Source organism: Hemicordylus capensis, chromosome 2 (assembly GCF_027244095.1).
Source record: "Hemicordylus capensis ecotype Gifberg chromosome 2, rHemCap1.1.pri, whole genome shotgun sequence".
Taxonomy (NCBI): Eukaryota; Metazoa; Chordata; class Lepidosauria; order Squamata; family Cordylidae; genus Hemicordylus; species Hemicordylus capensis.
The window spans coordinates 393,845,085-393,870,160 of NC_069658.1; the positions used below are offsets into that span (position 1 = coordinate 393,845,085).

The 25,076-nt window shown below is 45.6% G+C and overlaps 1 long non-coding RNA gene across 3 annotated transcripts in view; it reads left to right on the plus strand.

The window, feature by feature from the left end:
• LOC128343620 (uncharacterized) overlaps positions 1–25,076 on the plus strand; it is a 51,578-nt gene that overhangs the window by 11,927 nt on the left and 14,575 nt on the right. The window contains exon 1 of one of the 3 annotated variants that reach the window (XR_008315615.1): positions 23,899–24,371. The exons of 1 other annotated variant lie outside the window; for it this stretch is intronic. This is a non-coding gene — a long non-coding RNA (uncharacterized LOC128343620). Of the gene's footprint in view, positions 1–23,898; positions 24,372–25,076 lie in introns of those variants that run through there. One more of the 3 variants, XR_008315616.1, reaches the window with a different exon arrangement.

Here is a 25,076-nt window from a genome sequence, read left to right on the forward strand (position 1 = left end):
CCCCCGCCCAACCAATGCAAAAGTGAATTTTTTTTACCCTGGTCATAAATCAGGCGAGGCCAAATTTATGTGTGACGTGCTCCCCAATATTTTATATGGACTTCAGCACAAATCCAGCTGATTTGTGAATGCACGCCCTCCATTCTGGTGGAGAAGCAAGCTAAAAGCCCCATCTGGGAATGCTCTGGAAGGGTCCTTTAAGAGAGACTGAGCTTCCTTGAGAGCTCTATAAAGAAAGCGCTGGGAAGGGCGAGTCTTCCCAGCACTCCGTGCATACTTTCCAAAATAGTGCAGGGGCTAAAGAAGTCAAGGACTTAGTTTCCCTTAAAGGAAAGGTCAATGTATACAACCAGTTTTCTTAGGCAGAGGTGCCACTTAAAGCATTTTACCTATTCCTGTTAAGGATGTGCACGAATTGATTCGGCATGGCCTGCTGAATTGTTGCAGTGGGGCGGGGAGCAGTACATTTAAGCATGAGCCCTTACCTTGTTCCTCTGCCATCCCGCCACTTGCAGACTCCTGGGTGGTGCAGCGCTACGCCTAGAAAAGCAGCAGGGTGGCAGAGGAGCAAGTAAGGACCTGCTTTACTCATGCTGCCCGCCCTGCCCAAACATCCATGCACATCCCTAATTCCTGTTTCAAATGTGAGCCAAGTTATAAAGAGTTATTTATAGCCATGGAACACAGAGCACCTCTAAGCAGGCTATTGCCTTCACTTCAAGCAGGCACAGTGCAGTCACCTTGGCAGTCCTCAGCCTTTTGACAGTAGACTATGTTTGGATACTTAAAATTAAGCTACTTGTGGATGTTTATTTGTATTTGTAACATGCTTTAAAGCAGTGCTCAGATAATGGGTGGGAGCGGGCTGCCTGGACCACACCACCAGTCTTGACAGTGGACAGTGCCAAAGAACACAATTTACACACTCACAGGGATAGGGTGTGTGAAACATGCTCTTTGCACAGACTCATTGTGTTCCCCCCATAACATGTATTGTAGTATACAGAAAATACATACCCCAAATATTCTGCCTTTGTAATATACAGATCCTCCCCCCGCACACACACACACATGCACCCTAACCCTGATAATGCCAGGCATTTTGCTAAATGGCCAAACTATATATGACGTGGGCGTTCTGTTCTAAGAATTTCTGATGTCTCTTTCTTTTTCAAAAAAGCAATCACAGGCAGGGGGTGTAATTTGGATCAGAGCTTCAATACAGGGGAGAAGGTTTTTGTTAAAATCCTTTGCCTCTGTGTTGATTAAAATCACATATCCTCAACCTGCTGTTGGCTGTGGAGAAATGTTTTCCTCTTAGACAGCAGCTTTCAGGAGATAATTTGGATCAGGATTGCACTGTAGATGGGAAAAGTTGGACGTTCCTTCTCCATCATGGCTTTGATCCAAATCCCCTCCCCCTGCACAGCTGCACAGTCACTAAATTCCCATGTCCCCTCTAGTTTGCCTCTGAGTTTACCAGCACAGGTGTGGTACCTTGGTAATCAAGAGTCAACAATGGCCAACATACATCCTACACACAGATGGCTGTGTGAATAGGTCCTAAATTTACCTGCCTGAGTATATCTGTGTTTGGTGTCTGTTCATTCAGAGGGCAGGGAAGTGTCACTTTCTGTCTCCTGTTATGTAAAAGTTAATGGATCCTCCTGTCTGTGTTCTTAGCTTGGTCTTCTGTGCCCTTCTTGCATATAAAGTTGGCAGTGGCATACCAAGGTTGGAGTGGGCCTGGAGATGAGATTTTAAGATGGGCCCCTCGCTGCCTTCCTCTCCTTCTCCTTCTCCTGTCCCCACATCTCTGCTGCAGAAGAACATTAAGGACACGTGTAATATAGTGTAGCAGATTAACAGAGGACAGGAGACACAGTTACAAGGTGTAAACAACAGCAGACCCAAACAGTGTTCCCTTTAAAGCGTGAGCACATGCCTGCGCTCACAAGTCTTTTGATGTCCGCTCAGTTAATTTTAGATCTCAGCCTGAATCAGGAAGGTCCCACTCTGAATTCATGTGTGCACACACTGCCTTGATACTGCCACCCAGAAGACAACTCATTCCACACACAGATGAAAAAAATTAGAACACTGGACCCAAATAATACAACAGTATCAGCTTTGTGAAATACAAGAGGGCAATTCATGCCTGCTACCACAAGACCAGCTCTCCTCCCTTCTATGGTTTCCAAAGGAAGCTTCTGTTCAAAGTTTAACAATTTTTGTCAGGACTATAGCATGGTGGGATTAAAAAAAAAAACACCAATATTTTTTATTTGGAAAAGGCAGGTGAAGGGATATCCAGGCAACCCAGTTTAAAATTGGCAAACAAACAGGAAGGATGCTAGGCTAGCTCCACTCTTCCCCACCCTCAAGTATGGTGAGCCATTCTGGGAGCCCATGGCACCATCAAAGAACCAATCAATAAACCCCCTGCCACCACCCTCTCTTTCCTTTCCACAAAGAGGAAAACAACTCATTGCAAGTTGGAAGAAGATCACTTCACATGGACTTAGGACTTAGGACATCAGGACTTAGAGGAAGAATCCAATAATTTAAAATCATTTTTTGAAAGTTAAATAGCTCAGGCACAAACAATCTCTCTCCCTCTCCCTCTCCCTAAATGTGGGAAGCAGGAAAAAAGCAAATCACACACAAAAAACGCACAGATAAGAGTTGTTTGACTTTCCTTTCCACTTGAACAACTTGCTAGCTCCCAGTCCCAGTTCTGTCCTATCTGCACTCAGTTTCTGAGCGAGGGAGGAGCTCAAGAAGCCTCTCTGCTGCTGCTGCAGCTGCTGCCGCTCTCCTCTGCTCCAACTGACAAAAGGGAAATCAGGAGTCACAGGGAACCTGTTTGCAGGGACTGCCGCTCACACTCCTGGCTATGGGACTGGAGAGAGGGCAAGGACTGGCCTTGGGGGCCCCTCAGAGGCTGTGGGCCAGGAGACATTCATCTCCCTTTTTCTTATTAATGGTACACCATGAAATCTGGGGGTGGGACAAACAAAGAGCCTTTCTAGTCAGTAAATTGTACCTGCTTCAATGTTGACTTCTACGGGGAATGTTGCTACCCATATAAACAGCAGACACTCCACACTTTTCTACCACGAATAGCCCTCAAATCCATGTGAATTAAGTTAGAATACTTCCCTTCCCCCCACCACCTTTTGCTGCGTTGAATGCGGGAGGAGTGCTTGTGCGTGTTAGATTGCAGCATGTTGACACTGTCAATCGTTTTCTGCAGGAGGCGTAGGTTTGGACTGGCCATTACCTTCTGTGGGTGGCAAGGGGTGGGTTTGGGGAGGAGGGGAGGAGTTTTCTTCACCCCTGCCCACCCCTTTTATTCTCCTTTGCACATTACTCACACTCTCGTATGCTGGCCATTTTTCTCCCTGCAGCCCCACATCTTCTGCTGGGACAGGAAAGAATGCTGGCAGTTCCCTTACCCTCTTCAACCTGTGAAGTGCTTGCTTTGTGCTGGCAGGATGCTTAGATCAAAAGGAAGCATCCCGCCAGCAGGAAGCACATTGTTTGCCTTGGAGAGACTGAGCAAGGGAACCTCAGCATGTTTCTTCCCAGCCAGCCAGGACAACTCAGGCGAAAGGAGTGTGGTCAGCATGCAAGTGTGCCCTGCGATGATGGGGAGAAGCATGGCGTGGGAGGGACATGACAGAGAAAAGGCGGTGGTGCTGGGGGAAGAAATTCCATGTTGGCTGCATGGGGGGAAGAGAGAAACGGCCTGCTGCCCAGCTTGCTATGCCTCTGTTCAAAGTGGATGAGAATAAAACCAGCTGAATAACCTAGTGTGTTATGTGCTGCTTGCCCCAGGTAGTAAGAGTGGATGGTAGGAGTGGGCAGGGAAGACAGTGGGGGTGGTACACTGATGGGTGGGGGTGAGGTGAAGAGGTAAGGAGGTATTTATTTTTCTATGTAAACCTCTTTGAGAACTTTGGCGTAAGAGTGGAATATAAATATCTGTCGTCGTAGTAGTAGTGGTAGTAAGATAAGGAGGCACTGCAAAGAGCAGTTTTGATTGCAGAATGCTAACAGTGGAGACAAGAAAACTGCACAAAAGACAAGCAAAGAAACTGATGTGTGTGCACAGCCCACAGTCAATCTGGATCAGAGGCGTAACTAGGGAAAACGGCGCCTGGGGCAAGCACTGAAATGGCGCCCCCCCACCGCCCCCCCAACATACTACATTATACTTAGGTTTTTCCTCACAAGCACCTGCCGCCGCCGCCAAGCCAGGCCACTGACTGGCTGCCAGGCGCCAGCAAAGCAATGGGGGGGCGCAGGCGGCGCGGAAGGGACCGCTCGTGGGGAAGGGGGCACCGACGCGCTCCCTTGACTGCTGCAGCGCTGCTGCACTGAGCAGGAAACATTTGTATTAACAAAAAATTTAAAAAAAATTTTTTTAATTGGTCATGGCGGCGCCCCCCACGTGACCAGAAAAGATGGCGCCCGAGGCACGTGCCCCCCCTGCCCCTCCTATAGTTACGCCTCTGATCTGGATAAAATGCACCAGGCCTCCGATCATCCCGCAAAAAACCCTCTCTTCTAGAAAACCTCAAAGAATGGGATGAAGAACCAGGGCTTTTTTCAATATGCAACCAGACCACAAAATGTGCAGGGTTTTTTGTTTTTTTTAAAGTACAGTTTCAAAATAACACTTATGCAGTTCAAAAATTCAAATCATACAAAAGTAGTATTTGTATGAGTACATGTTAGAGAAGGTGTAAAAAGTGGCTGATAACAATGGGTGGCTTCAGATGCTGCTGTGTGCTTAACCTCTGTTAACGCCAAGCTCCAGGCAATCCCCCTAAGCCTCAGGAATGTGCACTCCCATCCCCACATGAATGTCTACTTCCATTCCAGGTTAGGAAAAGATGAGTTTGGTCGAAATATCTGAATCCACCAGTTCTCTTATTCAAACCTACTTGCTTCAGAGAAACTGAGATCTGAACTTGAGGAGTGAAGTGAGTTTCAGATCTCAGGTTCTCTGAAGCAAGTAGGCCAGAATAAACTGAGATTGGTGCCTTCAGACATCATAGCCAATCTGGGCTTTTCCTAACCAGAAAAAAAGCAGACACTTGTATGGGGATGGGAAGGGGAAGGGTACACTCTTGAAACTGAGGGACGTTGTGGGCAGCTTGGTGTTAACAGAGGTTCTGCCTAACATCTGAACCCTTCCGAAGAGAAAAGTAAAGTGAGCAGTCCTGAACAGGTCTGTTCAGGACCCAGACCCTGAACAGGCATGCTCATTTTCTTCCCTCCTGCCACATCCCTCAGACTCCACTGCTACTCTCCACAGAGTCTTCACCAATGAATATAACACTCTTCTGCAACAGTGCCATCAGATTCCCAGTTCGGAGGATTTCCTCCCACTCTGTGTAGGCATCTATATTTATTTATTTAGTACATTTCTATACCACCCCATACCAAAAAAAAAAAAAAAAAAAGTCCCTGAGTGGTTCACAATCTATTCAAACATTAACACAATTTAAAAATACAAATAAAAACTCTAAAACCTGAAGCCTTGAAACTATAAACTATATTGAATGTGACTCTAGGCAACAAAGTATGTTGTAGCACACAGGTGCACAAGGAAAATCATAGATGTGTGTTGTAGCAGCACATGCTACACACATGAATCACACACTCATAACGTTGTGCAGTGCTGGATTTTCCTTAAAAAACAAGCAACCCTGTGAAGACCTAATTTTTTGAGAAGTGAATATGGGGCATTGATAAATGGACACCACCAACCTTTCTGGCAGAATTGCAATGAGGACATTTTAAACACCTAAATTGTGATTCATTTCTCTTCTCAGACATGCTTTTTTGAAAAATAACTACAGTTGACTGAATGTTTCATAATGTGCTGCAATCAAGTAAAGAAACATACCCATCATCATCTAGTGTTTCTAGTTTTTGCCACATATTAAATTGGATGCCTTCAGGAGAAAGGTTGGTGGGAGAGATAGATAGATAGATGGTTTAGAGGATCTTCACACAGAACACCGTTCCTCTTATGCTTAGTATTGACTGGGAGCGTTCTCTGATCCTGAATAAACACTACAGGGTCGGCACAGACAATACAGAGCACAGCACATGTGATTATGATGGAGTTGTGGTGCTGAGATTTTTTTTCTGAAGAGAAGCTTTCCATGGGCTGATAGCCAAGGTGAGTGGGCCTTTCCCACAGTATACAGCCAGATGGCTGTGTGATCCAAAATGTGAATGTTGGTTTAGCACTGTCTGAATCCTTCTGTAATGCACCAGCATGCAGCAAGGGGATGGATTGTTTGTCTCCGCGATGTAACTTTGGTGCACAATCACACCCAGGGGCAGCCTTTTGATGAGGCAGGGTGAGGTGATTACCTCAGAGGCCAGATTATTGGGGTGCCAGCAGGGTGGCAAGAGGCTCCCCATTGAGGCCAGTATAGCAGTTCTTCGGGACTGATCCTCGCCCTTGCTGCAACCATTGACCCTAGTCCTTGCCCTGTTCTCTCTGTTCTTAGTTTTACCTGCTCTCCCAACTTTGTACTCTGGCCTGGGCTCCGATCCAAGATGCTAATGCAGCCTTGCTGGCTGAGGCTGTTCTCACGAGCAGCCTAGGGCTAACTAGCCTTGCCTGACTTTTAAGCCTGGTTCTTAGCCGAGGTTAAGGGAGTGAGTGCTCCCTTAACCCAGCTTGGATCATGTGTCTCCTCAGGCTGCATGCAGCCCGGGGGGACACAGGGACGGGTGCCTAGAGCCCCCGTCTGATGGAGGAATCCCCCAATGTACCATGCTGGCATGTGGTGCATTGTGGGATACCTGGAGCAGGTTACCCTTGTGCAGCGCTGCTCATCTGAGAGTGAGATCTGTGTTCCCAGCAATGTTAGAAAGATCGTCTGGCAGGTGGGGGGGGAGAGGTAAGGTTTTGCAGCCTTCCCCCCAGCCCGCCCACCCTCCTGAATGGTCATGTGAATAGCTCCACTCTCTTCTCTCTGCTGGACCTAGTCACTGACAATGGGACCCCACAGACCTAGCTTCAGACCTTGCAGCTTAGTCCAAGCAGCTTGTCTCTTGTGTGAAGAGACTGCCTAAGCTCCCGCTCTTTTGGATCTTCAGACCTGCCTGACTTTGACTCTGCTTCTGGCCCCTCTGATTCTTATTTGCTGCTCTGGAACCTGACCTTTCCTGTTTTGAACCATGCATCTGTTGGGACTGACAGCCCACTCTTCCAGGTCCTGGATCCTGCCTGTCTGGAGCCTGACCTGCCTTGACCCTAATTGCAGTGGGGGGACATAACTTCCTGCCCTTCCAGTCATGCACTAAGGTGCACAATTGGGGAGTGCTCTTGTAATGATGTGCCTTTGCTAAGAGCTGCCCTCCCTGATGTGAGACACACTGCTGCACAACACATGCACGGTGCAATCTTAATCTGCTTTCAGTCTCATATGGAAACTAGTGTTTCTGGACTGGCCATCTGCAAGTCTCATTTTAATCTTTTCCAAATTAAAACGTGGGCGCTTATTGTGTAGAATATTAGAAAGAGACATCTCTCTTCCCATTTAGCAACGGGGAGAGGCTTCTAAACCAGTTCTTGAATAGAAGGGGATGCTTTGATCTTGCCTTGCCTTTCATTTTGAGACATTCAGGCTTTTGTGATGCTCTGCACTGAACAATGACACATGATACGACACCAAGATTACGGAGTCCACTGGAGAGGCTCTTTGATTTCTCTGTTCATTAGGAAAAGGGGCAGGCACCTTTCCAGGCAACTACCTTGTCTGCATGTAATGCACATAACTTTCAAGTAATATCACATCAAACCAATTTATTACCCGCTCACCTTGCCAATTATTAAACTAATTGTGTGCCAGTTACTACTACTACTAATGTTGATGATGATGATGATGATGATGATAATAATAGTACCAAACATCTAAAACATCAAGTAAAATCAACTATCTGCTGTACATGGACGATCTGAAGTTGTATGAAAAGTCCCAGTCAGAAATCGAATCACTGCTAAACACTATTCCGTATATTCAGTAGCGATATAGCAATGGAGTTTGGACTAGACAAGTGTGCTGCATTAATAATGGACAGAGGGAAAATAACAAAAACAGAAGGAATAGAACTGCCCAATGGAAGCAAGATCAAGAACCTGGAAGAGAAAGAACCTTACAAATACTTGGGCATTCTCCAGGCTGATAACATCGCACACACTGAAGTTAAAAGAAAAATTGGAAGTGAATACATCGGGAGAGTTAGAAAAATCCTCAAGTCCAAACTCAATGGCGGGAACACCATACAAGCCATAAACACCTGGGCTATACCTGTTATCAAATAACTCATACTAGCCGACCCGCAGAGAGCATCTGTGCGCTATTTGGGGCCGGCTGTTCCCCCTCTCTCCTCTCCCACTCTCCCTCCCCCTCCCTTCTGCCCCACTCTCTCTTTCCCACTCACCCCCTTTCCAGTCTCTCTGCTGCTTCCCTGCCACTTTCTCATCTTGCTGGCCATCCTGCCACTGCCACCTCCCACCCCCGGGCAGCCAGGCCAGGCTTTGCCACCTCCACCTCGCCCTTACCCAGGATGGCTTGGCCTGCTGTCCTGATGCAGCCTCCCTCCGCCTCCTGCCCCTGAACAGCCAGGCCAGCCTCCTCCTCCCCCTTAGCTGGAATGGCCTGGCCTGGCTAGGCCAGGCCAGGTCATCCCGCCACTGCCTCCCAGCGGCCAGTCGAGGCTGCTTCGCTTCCTCAGGCCGTTTTGCGGCCTGCTGCCACCATCCTCCGTCTTTTTTTTTTTTGACCTAAACTCTCACCCAGTGCCAGGAAGTCTCGCGAGAGTTCCGCTGCCAAATCCTGGGCACGCATGTCGGCTAAGAGAATTAAATATATAGATGAGTAGTGGGTTTTTCCCTTCTGTTACACTCTTCATTGCATTTCAGGACCAAAAGGTAATTATGATCACAAAGGGCCACAACAATGACTCATCCAGCCTATTGACTTGTTTCTGAGCATGACTTATTTATACAGCAGAGATTTTGCAACTTACAGTCTCACCCTCCCACCTCAGTTATCTTCTGTGGCCCATATTCCCATAGAATAGAAGGAAGAGGTTTGTCAAATGTAGCTTCTCTTCTCCCTCACCATTGCAGCACTACAGTGCTGCAGTACTACTATAACAATTATGGTCATTCATCTTTCTATTAAATACAGCTATTTAGTGCTTCCATGTGGAATCTGGCAAACCTATTGTATCTAGGCTCTAAGGTGGCCATGTTTTACTAGGTGCTACTGAGGGAAATATCAGAGTAATTACTAAGGATTAGTTAAACAGCATATTTACAGAATGTACTGGTTTAACTCCTTAATCTTATCCCCAAGTGTGACCCCTTAATCCTCATTCCCAGTTGTAACCAAGCCCTACTATGCATAATTACTGTTGCTCAACTTCATCCTTTGCTACCCTTTTCTCTCCTTCCTTTACCCTCTCTTCTCCTTTCTCTGTTGTCTTCCCCAGTGTCAAATTTAGACTGTAAGCTCATTGAGAACAGGTCCCTGTCTGTTTCCCCCATCTATGAAACTCTGCTACTACTATGATGAATTTTATATACTGCTTTTCAACAAAAGTTCCCAAAGCGATGTACATAGAGAAATAAAAAAATATTTATTTATGAACTCAAGAATAGCATATACATTTGTACTGTATAATCATCACGATTTCCCCTCAGTGAGAACAGCTTTTGAGCTGGAGAGAGAGCCTTCCTTAGACCAAAAGAATATCAAATGATATAGTCAATTCTGACATTGTCTCTGCCCTGGCAAGCTGTTGATAAATGATACCAGTGCTGATGTTGTTTTTAAAAAGTATTTTAATTGGTTTTAAATGGTTTTAATCATTTTTGAATCATTTTAATATTGTTTTTTGCATTGTGTTTGAATTGTGTGTTTTATGTCTTTTTAAAAGTTTTTGTACACTGCCCTCTGGATAGGGCAGTTTATAAATGTAATAAATAATAATTCCCGCCTTGAGATCGTTTTTAATGAAAGGCGGTATATAAATTTAACAATTAAAAAAATTAACAAAAAATAAATAATAATAATGTGGCCTTGGTGCTCCTCTAAGTCCAGACAGAAAAGAGTCCCATTTAATTGGGGCAAAGGAAGAATCTTATGAAGATTTACTTGATAGAAAGTCCCACTAAGTTCAGTGTGTATAATTCTGCAGCCCACATGTTCACATTCACAAGTTAGGTGGCTGTTTGGCAACCACCAACTTTGTGAAGCTTGTGGAACAAATCATCCTAGTGATTTGTTCCACTTTGCTATGAGTGATTCACTCAGCACTGCTGATTGCCTTATGTGTATCAACAGAACCTTTTTCTGTGTAAAGGTTATCATGAAGAAATCAATATGAAGATTCTGCTTCCATTTCTGCTTGTATTAGAGAAAACCTCTTACCTTCTCCTTCCCCCAGCCCTGCTGTAATAATGAGCAATACGTGGACTGGACTAGTTCCATTCATTTTTCAGCATTTGTAGGGCTACTTGGACTTGGAACAAATAGAACATTTTCGGATAACAATGACATTTTTTTTAAAAATGGCTAGAATAGACCTCAAGGTCGTTCACATGACCATAATACCGGGGTCTGAGAGGGCTGAGGGATCCTGTTTGTCTTCCCCCCACATAACCATAAATCAAATAAATAAATAAATAAATAAAATAACCATCAATTGTTCACAGGTGCTGCTGCTTGTGCGCCCACACACTCGGTGCTTTAGCAAGCAGCGTACTGATTCCCAGGCTGGGGTAAGAACACCAGGCCTCCAGATATCCCATAATGCACTGTGCGAGCAGACACATATGCTAGAGGCCAAGATGCTCCTTCCCCTGGCCTCTATGGTAGGTCAGGCTGCTGCCATCCCGAACAGTGCTGCAGGCAGTCCATGCTGCCATGTGACCAGGGACTGAGATAAGAGGGTGTGTACCCTCTTACCTCATTAAAACCCTGAGTGGGGGACCTGGGTTACCCAGCGGGGCAGCACAGGGATCGTGACCAATTCTGGCACTCCACACAAGCAGCCCTACCCGCGTAGGGCTGTGCAAGCCCAGGTAGGGCTGTTTGTGTGGGCAGCCCCCTCATTTTGTAGTCAGTGGAACATCTGGGCAAATGTGAATCTTCCATGACTCACTGATATGAATTATTTACATTATTACATTTACATTATTCTTTCCAGCAGTCAAAAAAATATCTGTTCTAGAGGTTAGGACACAGGGACCAGAGGACAAGAAATATCGAATGGGATGCAACTATGGTAAATGGGCTATCCACTCTTTGACTTCGGGAGTGGCCTCAGGCTTGAGTCAAACATTGCTTCAATTTATTAATCAGCATTATTTAATAATTCAATAGGGATAGGAAGGAATTAATCTAGCCCACCTATGATGAGCCATTTCACACATTACACAGAAGCAAAACCTAGATTTGCCACAGAAGTACATTTAACAGGGAGTCACAATCAGTCCTTGATCCTTAAGGAGGCCAAACTATGCATTATGCGGGAGACCTATGGCTGAATATCCTGGCTCTCTCTCTCTTTTAAACTGAAATGCAGTGGGAGTCTGCACATTTTATTACAGTGGTGTGTGTATGTGGAATCCTTTGCTCCTGTTCCACTCACGCAATGAAAATCCTGTTCCCCCAAGCCACTCTTTCCCCATGTGAAGAGGAAATATGAGATACCAGCATCATATAAGTGAGAAGCAGTCTGGGGTATCCCTAACTTCCATGTTGAAGATCACACAGAAAACCTGGCTTGCCTAGATGTTCTCATGCCCAATTTCATGCTGTCCTGTCAAATTGTTAGTAGGGAAAGCAGTACTTCCAAAAACAAACAAGGTGCAAATAGTACAGAACAAGTATGGAACTGAAACAAAATGTATTGTTAAATCTATTCTTAAATTTATATACCACCTTTTATTAAAACAATCCCAATGCTGCAGTATATCCCCAATATGTATGTGTTACCTGAACCTGTGCCTGAGCATGGTAAAAGTTTTAGGCAGCTTTCCCCCTCAGAAGCAGGAAGGGTTGTGACTGTCTTGAGGGACTATTCTACAAGTGGAAAATGTCTCACTCTTTCTGTTGAAGCCCTCCTTGTGCCCTTCTCCCCACTGAGTTCCATTAGTTCTGGCCATCTGGTTGTCTGTTAATTGCTCTCTGAGTCTGCCAACATGCTGCTCCATTGAGTTGCACTGGGGCAAATTTGGGAGTTTTTTTGGCCTCTTTGGGGTTTTCTTTCTTCAGGTTTTTGTGAAACTGAAATCTGCAGGTTATGCCGAGTCTGCCAATACCTCCCTCTTGCCCACAGATATTCCAGTTAAGCATCCATGAGAGAATAACAACATTTTCAGCTCTTTTTGGAATAGTTCTGGCCCATCTATTATCTAACAGGGTAAAAGGACTCTCTCAGAATGTTCTAGAGCCCAGGTTGATGTAGTTGGAGCTTGATAGCATTGCTGGTGGGTGTTTGAAGAACTCCCCATCAAGCCTGGCCTATTGTAATCTGTGAATGATAATTTAAGGGACATCTGGCAACGGTAGTTCGTAACTCTTTGCAGCTGTGTGTGTTCGAACAAAGGAAGCAATGGGCTTTTCCTTCATGACACAACGGGAGACTATGAAATGTGGAGATAAGAGGCTAGACATCAATGCACAGACACTGTTCTACTGCTTAATACCTCTCATTGAGACTCCTCTTGGCTCATTAGTACACGGCAGGATCTTATTCAGCTGTCTGTCCAATTTGCTTCTGTTTGGATCATCCGCAAGAGTGATATCTGGTTGCAGTGGGTTATTGTAACAAGGCAAATTACAGCCATCTAGCAGCTAGCCTTCAGGCAATGATCTGTTTCCCTGTGCCTTTTCCTTGCCTGGGGCACATTCCTTGCTGATGCCATAGATGCTGGTGATAGAAAGGACATGCCGTGTCAAATCACTGAGAGGATGTCACCAGCACAGAGTGTTGATATGTGGCAAAGCGTAGGGCTTAAGACAGGTAGGCACAGATATTTTATTTCCATAGCTGATCAGGGCATTTAGCATTGCCCCTTAGAACCAAATACGTCATTTACTGGCCCTACAATACATAAATTCACATAACCCAGTGATTCCTAAGCTGTGTTACAGGGCACATTTGAGTGCCACAAGTGAACTGCCAGCATGCAATAAGAAATCCGTGAATTGGTCTCAAGGGAAAGAAAGACAAGCTTCAAAGTTTAAACCAGAGTCTTCCTATGCTCCTGCATTTCATTTTCAACTGCAGGTTGTTTCATTGTACAAATTTTTATACAAGCAAAACTTAGACTTTAGTGGAGAAAGGAAGGCTGCAACATCTACTCAGTTATATTATCATGTTAGGTTAAAACAAACACCCCAACAGTAAACATGCCAACAGCAAATGTCTCGTTTCTAAAATCTTGAAAACAGCCATGAACCAGAGAAATATCAATAAATCAATGCTGGAGAGGGGACAGCCAATGCAGAGAAACTGTGCTATTAAGTTCTGAGTTCCACAAGAGACAGTAAACCTCAGTTAACATGTACATGCATATTTATAAGAATGTCAAGTTGTCTAAGGGATTTAGTCCTTTGTCAGCTATGGCGCTTACCCCAGCGTAGTATTATATAATGGAACTGGATGAAATGTTTCTTCAGCCAGTGAATACTTTTGTAAACTCACAAACCCCATTACACTTTTGCTGCAATGCTTAAAGAGTATAACCTGATAGCTGGGTTGGGTATTTGAAAGAAAAGTGTAATCAGTACTTGAGAACCAAGGGGCGGGGGCCTGCAGGTTTACTCTGCTACCCAAATATCTTTTTGGGGAAATCTGCTGCCAATAGGAGTGCCTAATATTTACATCTACTCATGCTCTGCCTGTATAATTGCAAATAAAGCAAATTACAAAGATGGCATTAGTCTCCAGTGCTCTCTCATCTAAAGGAAACTAGACCCAGTAGCACTGTCCCTGGAACTTCTTACTGCTCAGGGAAAAGGAGATCTGCACCCACAATATGTGTGCTCTCCATTTCCAACAACCTGAGTACAGAATGTTCTGTAATAGCCAGACATACTACCTTTCTTCTGCCTATCCAGAGTATGATGAATTAATTGATTCTAGGATTTAAAAAAAGAAACTTCAGTTTAAGGAGCAGTCATAAGAACACAAGAACAGTCCTGCTGGATCAGGCCCAAGAAGGCCCATCTAGTCCAGCATCCTGTTTCACACAGTGGCCCACCAGATGCCGCTGGGAAGCCCACAGGCAGGAGCTGAGGGCATGCCCTCTCCCGTGCTGTTACTCCCCTGCAACTGGTACTCTGAGGCATCCTGCCTTTGAGGCTGGAGGTGGCCCACAGCCCTCTGACTAGTAGCCATTGATAGCAATAGACATCTCCTCCATGAAGTTATCCAAACACTTCTTAAAGCCATCCAGGTTGTTGGCTGTCACCACAACTTGTGGCAAAGAATTCCACAAGTTGATTCTGCGTTGTGTGAAAAAGTACTTCCGTTCGTTGGTCCTAGATTTACCGGCAATCAATTTCATGGGATGAACCCTGGTTCTAGTGTTGTGTGGAAGGGAAAAGAATTTCTCTTTCTCTCCACTTTCTCCACGCCATGCATGATTTTATAGACCTCTATCATGTCTCCCCGCAGTCGACTTTTTTCTAAACGAAAAAGCCCCAGGTGCTGTAGTCTTGCCTCATAAGAAAGGTGCTCTAAGCCCCTGATCATCTTGGTTGCCCTCTTCTGCACCTTTTCCACTTCTACAATGTCCTTTTTTAGATGTGGTGACCAGAATTGTACGCAGTACTCCAAGTGTGGTCGCACCATAGTTTTGTATAAGGGCATTATAATATTAGCAGTTTTATTTTCAATCCCCTTCCTAATGATCCCTAGCATGGAATTGGCCTTTTTCACAGCAACCGCACATTGAGCAGACACTTTCAGTGAGCTGTCCACCACAACTCCAAGATCCCTCTCCTGGTCAGTCACTGACAGCTCAGATCCCATCAATGTATTCTTGAAGTTGGGGGTTTTCGTCCCAATGTGCATCACTTTACACTTGCCAACACTGAACTGCATTTGCCACTTTGTTGCCCACTCCCCCAGTTTGGAGAGATCCTTTTGGAGCTCCTCACAATTCGTTTTGGATTTCACTACCCAAAAGAGTTTGGTATCATCTGCAAATCTGACCACCTCGCTGCTTACCCCTGCTTCTAGATCATTTATGAATAAATTAAAAAGCACCAGTCCCAGTACAGATCCCTGGGGGACCCTTCTTCTTACTTCCCTCCATTGTGAAAACTCTCCATTTATACCTACCCTCTGTTTCCTGTCTTTCAACCAGTTAGCAATCCACACATGCGCTTGTCCCCTTATCCCATGACTGCTAAGTTTCCTCAGGAGTCTTTGATGAGGAACTTTGTCAAAAGCTTTTTGGAAGTCCAGATATACCAAAGAACTCCATAAGGTTTGTGAGGCAAGATTTACCTTTGCGGAAGCAATGCTGGTTCACACTCAGCAGGGCCTGTTCTTCTATGTGCTTTACAATTTTACTTTCCATCAATTTGCCTGGAATGGACGTTAACAAAAATAACCAAATAACCCACCGTGACTAGAACAATCTAAAGAGGAGTACTCAGACCGTCAACTTAACTTCCACAATAAATTTATCTGATAAACATATCAGAGCCAAAGTGGCTTACACGCTGGATATGACAAAGTGCATAAACATATATAACAAGAAGTATTCCCTCAGATGTATGTTACAATTTCACATATAGGGATAAACAGTTCTTATCCTGTAGATGTATTAGTTCACAGTAGAAGTACAAATCCCGTGGAATCCAGTGGGAAGGATGTTTCTCTTCATAATGCAGTAATATGATAATACATCTCCTTCTCCATTTATTCCAAGTGGAGACAATCTGCGTAATTTAATCATACGCTTTCAAGCCAAATCCATGTGCAGTACAGCGAACAATATGCAATATTACAGATTTTCCGGATATTAATCTGTTTCATAACTGATTGTTACTTCTTCAGATAAACCATTTTAAATATGAGCAATGTATGCTTACATTCTGATACCGGCCTTATCTTACCACGGTGTTTAGACGAATACGCCTGTGGAGACATGGACGTTAAGCTAACCGGCCTGTAATTTCCCAGATCACCCCTGGATTCCTTTTTGAAAATCGGTGTTACATTTGCTACTCTCCAATCCTCTGGTACAGAGCCCGATTTCAGAGATAAGTTATATATTTTACCAAGGAGGTCGGCAATTTCACATTTTTTCTTTGAGGACTCTTGGATGGATGTCATCCGGCCCTGGTGATTTGTTAGTTTTCAGATTTTCCAGACAGTTTAGAACATCATGGTTTATGAGTTCACTCATACACCAACAGTCATAGAAATGGTAAGTTAAGGCATCTGCCTTAACTTACGTGCCATATAAGCAGTAACACTTTCTTCAGTCCCACATGTTGTGCTTGTTACACTTAGGCTACAACACCCTCTTTCCCTACCCCTCAACACACACACACACACACACACTCTCTCTCTCTCTTTCTCTCTCTTTCACACACACACACAGAGAGCAATGTGTCATGTGCAAACACATGCAGCAGCACAGCATACACAGACACAGCATCACTGTACATGCAAACAGACAGAACAATATGCAGGAACACACCATGGGCAAACGTACAGAATCATGCCATGTGCCGAAACATGCAGCAACATACAACAGCACACCATACCACACATGCAACTTACCGCATACAAACCCACACAGCAAACTAGAGAAGCATACTATGCACAGACATGCATAATACCACATCATGTGCAAACTGTGGAGCAATATGCAACAACAACTCTGCAACAACATGCACACCAGCATGCCACATACAAACATGCACAGACACAGCAATTATTCTCCTCACATCCACCAATGCACACTGCTGCAGCTTGCTTACTCAAATGACAGCCATTTTTCTTTTGAGAAGCGAGAGTCTGATGCTGTCAAGGAAGCAATTTTATTTCAGTTGCTTCATTTCACTTTTAAAATGACAAAATAAGTCTCATGTTAATCAAGTTGGATGATGCAGTAGCTGCTGTACATCCACAATTCTTTCTCAAGCTGGTGCAGCTAACAGCCTGCTTTATCATTCAGGAAGTCTCCAGTTCAGATGTTGTCTCTGCCATGAGGCAAGCTACTCTCTGTGAGGCAATTTAATCTCTCTCAGCCTCAGTTGTCCATTTGTAATTAGGAGATTTAGTCCTTTTATTTATTTATATTTATTTTTACATTTTATATCCTGCTCTTCCTCCAAGGAGCCCAGAGCGGTGTACTACATACTTAGGTTTCTCCTCACAACAACCCTGTGAAGTGGATTAGGCTGAGAGAGAAGTGACTGGCCCAGAGTCACCCAGCAAGTCTCATGGCTGAATGGGGATTTGAACTCGGGTCTCCCCAGTCCTAGTCCAGCACTCTAGCCACTACACCACGTTGGCGCTTCTTCAAGATTTAGTAAGAATCTTAACTACCTTTCAGGATTGTTGTAAGGATTACGATAATACAGGGCTATGCACATGACCATAAAATGGGTAGGGGAAACATCTTCCTCCACTTTAGGAGTTGTGCATGCTCCCGATTTTGGCCGTGTGCCTATTAAAAACCTAAGTAGGAAGTAGGGAGCATGATTGTCCGTCAGGCGTCAGCTGGGGAGGTTGAGAGTTCCCTACCCAGATTACTTCCCCGGCATTTGAATGAGGTAGGAGGAAAATCCATCCTCCCTAACAGGAGAAGCATCAATGTAACACCACTTCTGAAGAGTTCCAGAATAACTGCACTGGTGCTAATGTGGTGGTGGAGAGCGGGGGGACAAATTTCAATGCCCCTCTTTCCCAGAAGCCCTCTGTGTCACCCAAAATATGTCCCTGAGAGCTGCGCAACAGAACACTTTGTTACAGAAGTGATCGGAATAACTTGTGAGAAAGTGGGCATTGTCAAAATTTGACCTCACCTCTGAGCCAGCAGTGGAGCAGAGTTAGTTAAACTGTTTAGAAGCACCAGTTGCTCCCTCTGCTCAGGTACTCTGTTAGTCAGGCTCAGGGGTGTAACTCTGATTGGGCAGCCATGTTAGAAGAACCGCTGGAGGCCCCTCGCCTGTTGCTTGCCCCTTGCCCTCCTCTTGCTTGCCACTTCAACCAATTGCCACCCGCCTGCACACCACCACTTGCCAGCTGGCTTCCGCAGTGGCAAGGGACTGAATGGTTCAAGCAAATGAAAGAGGGGAAAGGCTATGCAGCCTCTCACTGGCGCGTGAGCCAGCTGGGAAATGGTGGGTGTGCATGTGCCCTGATGCCCCCCTCTGACCTTGTTACGCCACTGGTCAGGATGTCAGCCAGAGATACCACGGCCCTTGAGAGCTCTTCTATTCTGAGCTGTCCATTGCTGAAAGAAGGCAAGTGAAACAATCCCTTCTTTCAGCATATTGAGGGGTGTGAGAATAAACATTAAAATCATCACACGGCAGAGTATGCTCTGGTGGTAAAGAAGTTTAGGGCAAGATATTATCCGGAGACAGCAGGCTGGGTTCAAAAACGAATAAAGATTTATTAAGAAACTAAAACATCACATATTGAGAGGTAGAGACAGAACAACATACCCAAACAGGCACTAGCCTTCAACAACTGTACAGTCCTAACTGACTCTTAACTTACCAAGAGAGACCTATTAACATAACTCCTCATGCCTCTAGTGGCTAGAAGTGGTTACTGCAGTGCTAAGAGCACTTCGAACACAACAGTAGTGCTGTTATTTCCTTTGCCTGTTTGGTGTGACCATCTCTGGCTTGTAGACTTATGTAATATTCCTCCATTGCCTGAACCTACAAATGAGTCTCTCTAGCATTCTTTAGTGATTACGAGTGAGTCTTTGCTCTTAGGATCCTTTGGTCTGTCTTTCTTTCTTCCCTTCCCACCAAATCAAACTGCACAATGGGGTTTGTTACCGTAATATTTTTCAACCCTCCTTCACTGCTGACCTCTACCAAGGTACAAAGTATATAATGGAGATGGGGCTGAAGCTCAGTGGTAGAGCATCTGCTTTGCATGCAGGAGGTCCCAGATTCAATCCCTGGCATCTTCGGGTAGGGCTGGGAAAGACTCTTTCCTGAAACCTTGTAGAGCCACTGCCAATCAATGTAGACAACACTCAGCTAGATGGATCACTGGTATGACTTGCTATAAGGCTGCTTCCTGTGTTCCCTCTTTCTAGCATTAAGATGCCATGCCTACTGCATCCAAAGTCCCAAATAGTTCTGATGCAGTCATCAAGTTTCTCAAACAGCATGCAAATGTTTGGCTAAAAACCCAACACCGTCTTTCCCATCTTCAGTGATAGCATGACGTTTAAGGGGTATTTGCATCTTAGATAAGCTATGTTTCTGAATAATGATGTGATCTGGCCTCTTCCATCACACAATGCTCTCACAAGAGCTGAAGTGGTCTACCAGTTAAAGTGATGGACTTGAGATTCTGGGCTCACTGTGTGGCTGCTTTCTTTAAGATTCAGATGCCAGCTCGCTGAAGCTGCTTTATGCTGAATCAGCCCACTAGCCCATCTAGCTCAGTGCTATCAACATGAATAGGTAGCAACTCTCCTGAGTTTCGGGCAGTGGTCTTTCATCTCCCTACATGGAGTGTCCTTAGAGTGAATCCAAGACATGCTACATGCAAAACATGTGCTCTGCCACTGAGCTACATACAGCTCCTCCTTGAATAACTAAGTTACTAAGGATCATTAAGTGCAACAATGATAATAAGGAATGCTTGAAGGAAAGCACACTGCATTACAGCACTCAACAATGCCTTAATATGCTTAGACGGTACATTTGTTTACATGAACAAAGGATTAATGCAAGGCTAAAACATATTAAATGAAAAGAAAAGCTTTCTTGAATAATCAGAACATTTTCTCTCTTTCACTTTGATATAAACTCTTTATTTAGCAGGGGGAGAGTAACTGGCCCTATCCACCCTCAGCACAGTACCTCCAGTGACTGTTGCTGGTGTCTATCTTATGTTTCTTTTTAGATTGTGAGCCCTTTGGGGACAGGGAGCCATCTTATTTATTTATTATTTCTCTGTGTAAACCGCCCTGAGCCATTTTTGGAAGGGCAGTATAGAAAGCGAATTATTAATAAATAATAATAATAATTATTAATAATAATAATTAATGCACACAATTTACGCAAGCCCCACAACCACGCCAAGGTAGTGCCTCAGTGGGGGCTAAATGCATTGCCAGCTGGTGGAGCTGGAAGGAATTTATAATTCAAGGCAAGTTCTCAGCCAATATTTTTCTGAGAAAGTGAGCACTGAAGTATGGTTAAAGGTCAAACTATGAGGCTGTTCCCACAAACAGACCAACGAGGGTAGAACAGAACTACCCCAGTAAGGCTGGTCAAGTGAGGTAGGAAGATGCACATGCACCTCCTACTTCACGCCCAGGTTGTGTGGGCACTCGGGGTGCCACCTTGACCATAGAGCCAGCGGGGAAGGAGCAACCCAGCAGCAGGGATTTCCCCAATGCACTGCACTGCTTATGTGGTGCATTGTGGGATTCCTGGCAGCTGGGCTTCCTTCTCCCACCTCAGGATCACTGCATTGCTTGCCGTCCCACTGCTCATGTGGGTGTGTGGGTGCCAGAGCCCTGTTTGGGCATTATATTAGATGAGGGGAGGCATCTGGACTCCTGCCTTCCCCCCCAGCCTGTCCCAGCCCCAGACCTGATGGTTATATGAATGACTTTAAGAGCTTTCATAAGGCTTTCTAAATCCAGGTACATTGTATCCCAGTAGATGATGAATGGGAGCTAGTGTCATGCCCCTACCTTCAGGTAGTGAAGAGGAGGAGGACGTTGGCAACCCTCCAACAGAGCAACAGGAGGAGAGTTCACCTGTCAGGCCACAGGAAAAACCAGAGACAGGCCAAGTTGGGACTGCAGCTCCCAGGAGGCCGTCAGAGGCTGCACAGGAGAAGGGGGGTGCAGAGCCAAGCCCAGAGCCGGAGAGCATGCAAGCAATAACACCCCAACAAAGGGGATATGAACAGCAACAACGACAGCTGGAAACACTTAGACGGAGCAAGAGACTGCTTAACAAGCAAGATAAATGCTGAATCATTGGCAGCTGATCGGAGGAGGAACCCAATTAGTCAAAGCACTATAAATCAAGGCCAGCAGGCAGTGAATGCTGCTGGAAGGAACGAATCTCTTTTGAGCCTGCTGCGGCCAAGCCTCAGTCTCTCAGAGGAAACCCCAGCTTCATGTTTGGCCTCTAGAGACCTGGGCTTTTCCTGACTCTACTCTACTACCTGACTGAGTCCTGACAATTGCCCTAGCTGCAGCATCTCCCTGGGGAACACCTTGCACTTCTTTTGCTCTGCACCTGTGCTATCTGACCAGAGAGGATGCTGAGGGACTTCCAGGGGCTGAGACAGACCTTGACTTGGACACCAGATGGACAGGCTCTTGACAGCTAGCCATGCTTCTCTGGTACTGACATATTCCATGGCTCCTGTGTTTCCAGACTAAGCATTTGTTTGGGAGCAGCACTAAACCAGGGGACACTTACTTGATTTATAGCCCTGGAACACCCAGAGTTCTAAATCACAGGAAGGAAGCATCCTGAGTTCAACATTGCCTTTCTCAGACAAACCCTGGCTGACATCATGACTAACTGTGTACTTGCACAATGAACAAAGTTGTGCTAGCGCACGTGTGCAGCTGTACTAAATATGTTTGGTTTTTTTACATTGCCGTATTGCACTCTTGCACAAAGGTTTACCCAAAATATATGAGGCATATCGCAGGTTGCACACATGTTGCACACATGTTGCACAAGCACAAACACTTGTTTGGAATGTAGCATAAGTACCTAGCCCAGCAGCCTTGCCCTAGCTCAGCATTCTTGCACAAGTGCACCATTAGGATGTTAGCCACTGTATTCAGGGATGCGAGGGGACATGGCCACAGATCCAGAGGAGAGCTGGTCTTGTGGTAGCAAGCATGACTTGTCCCCTTAACTAAGTAGGATCCACCCTGGTTGCATATGAATGGGTGACTAGAAGTGTGAGCACTAGAATATTCCCCTCGTGATGGAGCTGCTCTGGGAAGACCAGAAGGTTTCAAGTTCCCTCCCTGGCTTCTCCAAAATAGGACAGAAAGAGATTCCTGCTTGCAACCTTGGAGAAGCTGCTGCCAGTCTGTAAATACTATACTGAGCTAGATAGACCAATGGTCTGACTCAGTATATGGCAGCTTCCTGTGTTCCTATGTTAGTGTCAGCGGGCATAGTAAGTTGGCACACTCCTATTCATTTCCTATCCAGGTGCAATGTACTTGGTTTTAGAATGCCTGAAAGTAGTTTGTATGTTATGCAGGAGAACTGTGTCTGAATCTCTGACATTACTATTTTTTCTTTAAATCAACTGAAGGAAGAAGTTCAGAATGTTGGGAATTCTCTCTGGTAGGAGAAACCCTTTTTCATTATAGCAGAGTGCACAGAGGCACAACACAGCGGAATTTAGTTAGGCATGCATGTATGCTGAGAGTAAGGTAACTTGGAGCCAGTTCATAGTTTTAAATCAATATATATGGCATTTATTAGAGAACTCCATTCTAGATAGGAAAGTGAGGAGTTAGGATCTCTAATCTATCTATCTATCTGGATGCAGATGGATTCTGCATCTCTGCACACGTGGTGCAGGGGAGAGGAGCTTGCATGTTGCAAGGTAGAAGGACAGGAAGAGAAGGGGAGAGAGGAAGTGCAAAGCAGGAAGGAAGGAAGTTAGTCCCTGAGAGTAGCAATCTACATTCCAAAGGGATAGTGTTGGAGCAGTAGAGAAGGGATGACCAGTGTCTTGACCCTCTAGCCCTCTGACTCACTAGTCTGTCCTCCACTGTCATTGAGACAAGAGTCCTTCACTTCCAACACAACCAGGGAAGAGACTTTTTCCTAGTTTCCCACCATACCACTTTCTCAAGCTAAACATGTGGTTTGACCCAAACCCATCTGAGATTCCCTGTCCATTGCAATTAGACAAAATTAACAATTTCAGAATTTTTGCTTGTATATAGAATTGTATTTATTTTATTTGCATGGTTAGCAAACTTGATACCTGACTCTTCTGCAAAAAAAGGCAACCAGAGTGACTTACAAATAAGAAGAGATCCAAACAGAATCCAGCAGTACAAAACACTAGAAAACAATAGAATCATATAAACAGAGGCAGATGAAAAATCCTGCATAGCAGCTAATCAAAAAAGAAATCCACCACCATGTACCAAAAGCCACTCTGAGGTGCTACATAGTCACTTGGTGTCTGAAAACACCAAGAGTAGGGGCCACGGAGTTATTCATACATGCCTTCATGCATGTATGAATCTTCACAGCAGATTCACAAGATGTTTAATTCGGGGGATTAAATGGACAGTTTACATAGGGTCAACTCCTCTCCGCAATCCCCGGCAGATCTTTTTCTGTGCGTTCCCAAATCACATCACAGAGAGGAGTTGGTGAGAGAGCTTTTTTGTTGTTGAGACAACTACGGAGAAGTGGAAGAATGGCATGACAAGTTGCCAAAAGCTGGATCTGTGCAGAACGCTTAACCCTTGCCTTGACTGCCTTCATCACCTCATGCCCCCCCCGGGCGTAACTATAATAGGGCCAGGGGAGACAGTTGTCTGGGGGCCCACTGCCTTGGGGGGCACCCCAGAGGCAAGTCACATGACTGACTCCCCCAGCCGCGCACCCTCCCGGGCTTCCTTGCTACGCTCCTGCTTCCATTCGCCAAGTTTCCTTTCATAGCCTCCAAACGAAGGCGAGGGTGAGGGGAGGCAAATGCGACTGGGTGGGGGCAGCAGCAGCAGCCGCGAAGTTTGCAAGGAGCCCCGAGTCTCCTTGGGCGAGAGAGAAGAGAGGAGCCCCGCCGCGCCAGCCTCAGCCCCCTCCGAGGCCGACTGTTTGGGAAGGGGCCGCTGCTCTCTCCAGCAGGGGCGAGGAGGAGCCGGGGAAGGGAGGCCGGGAGAGGGGCGAGCCAGGGCGGGCTGCTGCCTATGAGGGAGTCCTTGCCAGGCGCCTCGGCGTGAGCAGGCAAGGAGGAGGAGGCGGCAAGCCGAGGATCGATGGGGAGGGGACTAGGATTGAAACGGCGGAGGGCGGCGGCGAAGCTGCACATGTGACAGCAAGAAGCGGGCTGTAAGATGGTGGAGAGACGTGACGGTAAAGAGAAGGGGACCGGCGGGCGGGGGTGAAAAGGGGCGCTCCCGACACATTCCCCTTGCAGCACGATCGTCTATTATAGTGGTTGCACGGACGGGGTCCAGCCAAACCTGTCTGCAAGGACTCCTGTCTAGACTAAAAGCCTCGTGTCTTTTACAGTTCCCCGATAGCCCAGCTTCCAGATATTGCTATTGCTGTAGGGCACCTTTTCACACAAAACCCCCGTTTCAGTCACCAGCTGCTAACTAACTAAAGGGAGTGGTATGGCTAGCAGGGCAACATCTTGCCCCTAGGTGATTGCTAGAAGGAGCAACTGTGCAACTGGAAGATCGCCAATCGGTTTTTAAAAAATAAATTAAAAAAACAAACAAATGAAAGGATAGATGTGCATTCCAGAATTTTGTGTTTGTGTGTGGAGGGGTGTGTGTGCACAGCCTCGCACTACAACGTGGATGTGCAAAGGTGCAGAAAATGGCAAGGCTTTGCTGTGGGGTGTTGTGTATTCTGAACGTCCCCAACCCCCAATTTTAATGAGAAGAAAAGGATAAACCTGCCTGAAACAGGGTGGGGGTGGGGGAATGAAATCTATACATTAAAAACATTCCCATAATGGTATAAGGAAGATTGTCTTGTCAGTAACCATGGTTGTTAGGCACAATAACCAATAGGTGAGAATGCCCCAGTTTGGAGAAGAACTACATTATG